Source organism: Astatotilapia calliptera, chromosome 14 (assembly GCF_964374335.1).
Source record: "Astatotilapia calliptera chromosome 14, fAstCal68.1, whole genome shotgun sequence".
NCBI lineage: Eukaryota > Metazoa > Chordata > Actinopteri > Cichliformes > Cichlidae > Astatotilapia > Astatotilapia calliptera.
Window position 1 is genome coordinate 16,013,857 of NC_137435.1, and position 6,402 is coordinate 16,020,258.

The window sequence follows — 6,402 nt, forward strand, 5'->3', positions numbered from 1 at the left end:
CGTCATCATTTTCAGCTTCAGTCCATAAACGAAGAAAGCCTCGTTACGCGCATCGCGGAAACGCCCCCTCCATTACTCAACACAAGCTTTGACGCCTCGACACAGAACGTCACATCACTACTAAGAACTAATACCAAAATCAGAATAAACACAAAACAGTGGGTCAAAATGAACCAGGATCATGACACAAAATAATTAGGTCACAACAGTTTTCTTCTTTAGGGCGCGTTACCACCTGGAAACCACCTACAAGTCCTCTTTCATCACATCCACACACCTCTTTGTGCTTTCTTCTTCTCTGACAGCCTCTTTCTACCTGCACGTCTTCACTGCACATGTCCAAACAAACTCAGTCTCATCTTTCTTACTTTGTCCCAGAACCGTCCAACCTGAGCGGTCGCTGTGATGAGCTCCAAATATTCTTTTTTAAATAGATTTAAGCAAGAACTTAAATGGGTGAGACAGCAGAAAAGAAAAGAAAAACAAAAGAAAAAAAAACCCCATAAGGAAATACACAATTCAAATACAAACAACGAATAAATAAATACCTATGGGTACATGTATTTAATGACTAAATACAGTAAATGAATGAAAAGTTTTTATTCTATTCAGAATATAAATAATAATAATATTAAATAAAAATAGGAGTAATAAAGTTATGAATAAAATTACAAAATGTAAAATAATAATAATACTTTGGCGGGGGGGGGGGGGATCTATCAATCAGGTGCGAAAGACTGAAGACAATAGAAACATATTAGGAAGGGACGCCAAATATTATAAGAGAGTTACCTTTCACTGAAACACACACAAAAACTCCGTCAGTCTTTTATCTGAGCAACCTGTGAGACTTTTAACAATAGTTAGAAGGTCATTACAGATTTCCTGATGCATTACAATAAAAAAATAAATAAAAGCAAAACTAAGTCCTCTCAGGTACCAGTTTCATCCAAAAACAATGACAGGTTAACACCATTGTTCAATTCTATTAATATCCATTATGCAACTGGACATTTCCTTGACTAAACTTATTATAACCTGGTAACCACCAAGTCGATGTGTGAATGATTGTGGCGTGTAGATGTGTGTGGCAGTGTTTTTTAGTAAGCAGCTGGGGGATATACCTCCTTGTATCTCACTGCACTTGAGCTGGGATTTGTGGGGACTTTCTAATTGATTCAGACAAACCACATTTTTTCTGTCTCCACCCATTTCAGACAGGAGGGGTCAAGTGAACAGAGTAAACAGGATCAGCTGTGGTTAAAAGTGCCTAACTGCCTCTGAGATCTTGTAAATCCCTCTTCAGAATCTGAATTGAAAACAAAACTCCTACCTCTATTGTAGGCCCAGTCTGCCTGGTTTTGGTGCTGGATACTCCCAGGATGCTGCCCACCGGGCAGCCTGCACATTCATAGCGAAACCTGCCTCTTTTTCTGGGCTCCTCCACTATCATGAGCTTGGGCTTGTCCAGAACGTCCATCTCGCCCCGGTTCTGAGAGGACGGGATGCCGGAGTTCTTCGAGCTCAGCAAACAAGAGGACAGGGAGGCCTGGCTCCTGGAGAGGGGGGGAGAGAGAAAAGCAAGATTATTTAAAACTGGCTTAAACATATTTACCTCGCACCATAAACGTTGGGCAGAAAAGGCAGCATGAAAAGATTATAATCGGAACAGACATGACATAACCTGTGCAGCTCATTCACTGAGAGAAGGCTAAACTTGTCTTCTAGCACCCTTCATTATTACCCATCTAAATACAAACAGTCTTTCTGAGCTCCCGCTGCCTGTAAACCACGTGCTTTCTGGTAGAAGCCTGACCTGCCGAGTTGCCTAACGGCTGCTCTGTGCCACACAGCAAAATAGCCAACCGTCTGCAGGCTGCACATGAATCATGCAGCACTTCATACCACCGACATTCAATCCTCACAACAGCCTCATTATGAGAGCTGCAGCCACCGCCGAGGAGGAGGAACAGACGCTTCCTCTGAACGTGTTTTATATCAACCGCCTTTCAATAATAGCACAAAGACAATATGGGAAATAAAACTACTGTTGCTAATAATAAACCGAGGGAAGAGCATAACAACCTGCCCATCTGTGTGACTGCTTTGCATAAACAAATGATAAGAAAACCTCAAAAAAACAATCAGAGAAGCCAAAAGCAGATTTTAACAGTTTCTTCTCATAAATAAAATGTTTTAAGTTTTAGCTGAATCCATTAACTGTTTTAATGTTTATGTTGCCCAGCTAAGATAAGAAAAGGCTAAAAATAAGAATGCCATCATTATTGTTATCATTGTTTATTAGTCATAACCTTTCTCCAGACAGCTTAGACTCCAGTTTCCTACCTGTTATACAGTCATAGCAGCCAAAGTGATTGAGTATTTACAAAATAGGTGCATGTACTGACATTTATTTCTCTGGCTCTTATAAATTAAGTATCAGGTATACTAATTAAGACTTTATCTAGTTAAATAGAACCTGGATCGAAGTAATGAGCACAAACTTTGCCAAGAATCTGTAACCCCAAACAGGCAACTTTTACGGCCTACAGCTGACACCACCTAAAAAAACAAAACACAAACACCCACCTTAGAAGAGGTGCCTCTTGCAACCAGCACCGGCTTGGATGTCTGCGTTGGTTTGTGGATGGGGGTTGGTGTCGAGCAGGGGAGGCCAGCAGGTGGAGGAGGTGGTCCAGGTAGTCCAGATAGGGAGGGTGCTACCTGCTCACTTTCTGTGATATATTCTTGAATCAGGTCTGTGAATGAATACAAACTGATGGTGAATCCAAAGTGAAAGTGCAAATGTGATAAAAATCTGACACCACTTTAGGGCAGCAGCTGTGCTGTTTCTTTATGGGGTTTTTTGTTTTTAATTTCAGCTCCTTAAATATGTCAATAATATACACCAGCGGTCGCCAACCCCCGGGCCACAGACCAGTACCGGTCCGTGGGTTGTTTGGTACCGGGCCGCAAGCGTTGAGGTTCAGGTGTGAAATTTATGGTTTTCAGGGTTTTTATTGTTAGCTCGGTTTCCCTGGGTCTTTTCCCGTGTTGTAGTCGTGTCTTATTTTGAAAGATATATTTACGCGTTACCATAGCGACCAGAGAGCATTAAGGGGCAGAGAGGAGGATGTTACTCTGTTGTTGGCGCATTTCAGAGGACACTGCTAATAAAGTTACACAATTACACAGTCAATTCACGTTTATTATTATGTTTACGAGTTTGTTTCGGTCGTATCATTTTATTTTGTTGTATTCACATGCGACACCTTAAATATTGAAAATATTGTCTGACATTAAACCCGGTCCATGGCGCAAAAAAGGTTGGGGACCACTGATATACATTACACATCAAATTGTTCCTCTTGGCTCTATTGTGGCCATTTTTGGCCGACTGAAACCCATTATAACCACCTTTTTTGATTACTTGTTATTGACAGCCCTAAATCATGCAATTTAGGTAAGATTGCTTTTATTCTAAACTCAACACAGGAGTTTAGAATGAGTTTACAACCTAGAAATGAAGAGTGATTCTGGAAGAGCTGGGGCACATGCCGGTGACCTCAACAACTGCAAGACACCCTTGTCTCCGATTCTCAGCCACTTCTGCCATTGATCTCAGGATACAGTAGTCTGAACCAGAGTGTGACCCACACCCCACCAACAAAATGAGAAGAAGGTGCACCTCCAGGATTGGAACAAAAAAATCAAGTCAATGAAAGTAGAAAAATGCTTTAATATATATTAATTTTATAGCATCACCTCAGGACCAAACTCTAAATCCAGTTTGGTCCTGAGGTGAATAGCATATATATATATTCATTTTATAGCATTTTGTAAATTTTTGGCACGAACAAGCTGAGAGGGAGTTTTTATGTTTTTGCTCTCCCTGCACAAAAATAACAATGCATTATAATCAATGTTGATGTGAATCAATTACATGTCCCAGACTCTACTATTAATAATACAAGAAATTCCAGTAGCAATGCAAATATATAAAATTGTGAGATTTGAGGTTGTCTTCCAACTGATGCAGTGGACAAATAAACTGGTGTTTAAAGGGTTAAAATGTAAAAAGTAATAACTATTTTATATTTATGAAAAGAACTGAAGTTAGTTAAAGGCTTTATGCAGAGAAAATGGCAAAAAACATAAAAAATAATAAAAAATTACAGACATTTTGGCATTTTTGGCCACGAACAAGCTGAAAGGGTAGTGATTTTGAACAAACCCAGAGAGTTAAAAGATGTTTAGGGACTGAAGTCACAAAGCAGACATTTCTCCCCAAGAATACTTATTCATCTGACCACAGTACGTTTCCACTGTGCGATGGTCCGTCCCAGATGCCTTCCAGAACCTAGACAAGTTGACAGCGCTTCTGGACACTGTTAACATAGGGCTTCCTTTTGGCACAGTACAGTTTTAACTGAATTTGTGGATGTAACTACGTATTGTGGTGCTTGACAAAGGTTTGCCAAGGTAGTCCTGAGCTCATGTGGTAATATCACTTACAGATGAATGACGATTTTTGATGCAGTGCCGCCTGAGGGATCGGAGATCACGGTTGTTCAGCTTAGGCTTGCACCCTTTTCCTTTACGCACTGAAATTCCTCCTGGTTCCTTGAATATTATAATTATGTTATGCACTGTTGAAGGTGAAATATTCAAACCTCTTCCTATCTTTCTTTGAGGAATATTGTTTTTACACATTTCAATAATTTTCTAACGTATTTGTTGGCAAACTGGCGATCCTCAGCCAATCTTTGCTCTTAAAGTACTTGACATTTTTTGGATGCTGCTTTTGTACCAAATCATAATTACAATCACCTGTTAACATCACCTGTTTCAAATCATATCATTATTTAACAAATTTACCCGATTACTAGCTCTAAATTGATACTTTCCCAACCTTTTTTGGAGTATGTTGCAGGTCTGAATGACAGGAAAGGATGTATATTCACAAATGAAATGCAGTTGACCAGACAAAACATGAAATATTTTGTGTTCATATTGTTTGCAATGAAATACAAGTGAAAGTAAATTTAAAAATCACTCATCTCTTTTTTTATTTGCGTTTTGTGACCACGGGTCACAAGACACAATGTGTCAGAATCTGAGCGGTTACCACCTCACATGAACAGTTTCCTCTGTTTTGTTTTTGTCACTGGTGGATGAATCTGTGGTACGTTGTTTGAGCACTGCACCAAAACCCCCCAAGCCTCCTGCCCTGTAGTCAGCCCTTAGTTTAACCAGTGACAGTCAATCTAGAGCGGTTACCTGCAGGTAAATATACCTATCTTTGGGGACCAGTGGCTGCGGTCTGTCGTGTCGCCTCAGGAAGATGTCAGCGTTTTTACGCACAAGATTCAACAGGTTTACAAAAGACAACCACCCGCCAGGGGTACCGTTGACCATGTCCATGTCTATCATGGCTCGCGTCGAGTCTTAAACCACCTTAAGGACGTTAAACTCCACCGCCGTGTCCTTGAATTCTTCCTTGAGATCTCGCCAAACCAGATGACTGGATTTTTCCCCTGTCTCGGTCCAGACCTTCGTCCTGAAATCTGAAACAGCTCCTTAAACCACCAGTTAGACTGCACAGCGGCTCAGAGTGTCTGTCTGATCCCGGGGAGAAGTGTCAAACCGTCCCGAAGCCATGTGTGGAACTAAGTGTGCTCCGCTTTTGTGTTTCTGCAGCAGGCTTCGCGCTGATTGGCTGCTGGACGCGTCGCAATCCCCCTCCGCGCGGAAGGTCCTCACAGACGGGAACCCGCCTTGGGACAGCACGAACCGAGCTTTTTTAAATCAAACCCTCGGCGCTTTATCTGTTTGCATAATGCATAACAGTGAGGCCAGAAAGGGCACTTTGTCCTTACAAACCTTAATTTAGATCAGAAACTCTATAATTAGGCCTAATTTATAATTATGTTTAACATTTTAAAGTTTCCTCCTCTTGAATCATATTTTCTACTTCCAATCAAAAGTCTTAAGCCAGATCTCATTTCTATATGTTCTGCTTTCAAAAAGCCGGACTAGCTTACACTTTTTGTGTTTAGCAACAGTCCTTTGGGTTTTCTGAACATCTTTCAAAGTTTTTCTTTGACATTGGCTGCTTTTTCATTCATTTCCAGCCCAGTCTTTGACCTTTACCTGACCACTGACCTAACTCTAGTAAACATAAACTAACTCAAGGATGAACCACTGCTGTGTCTATACATAACAGCTTAGCGAGAACCAGCTTCAAATTGTGTCTTTGTGCACGTTGTTACTAGCAGCATGTCACAAAAACACAATTAGTTTCCTTTCTTTAGCCAAATCTACAAAATAAAAATGCTAAAGATAACAGTAGAAACAGTAAACAGTTTTTTTGCACATAGAAAATGAGACTCGGCGCTATCA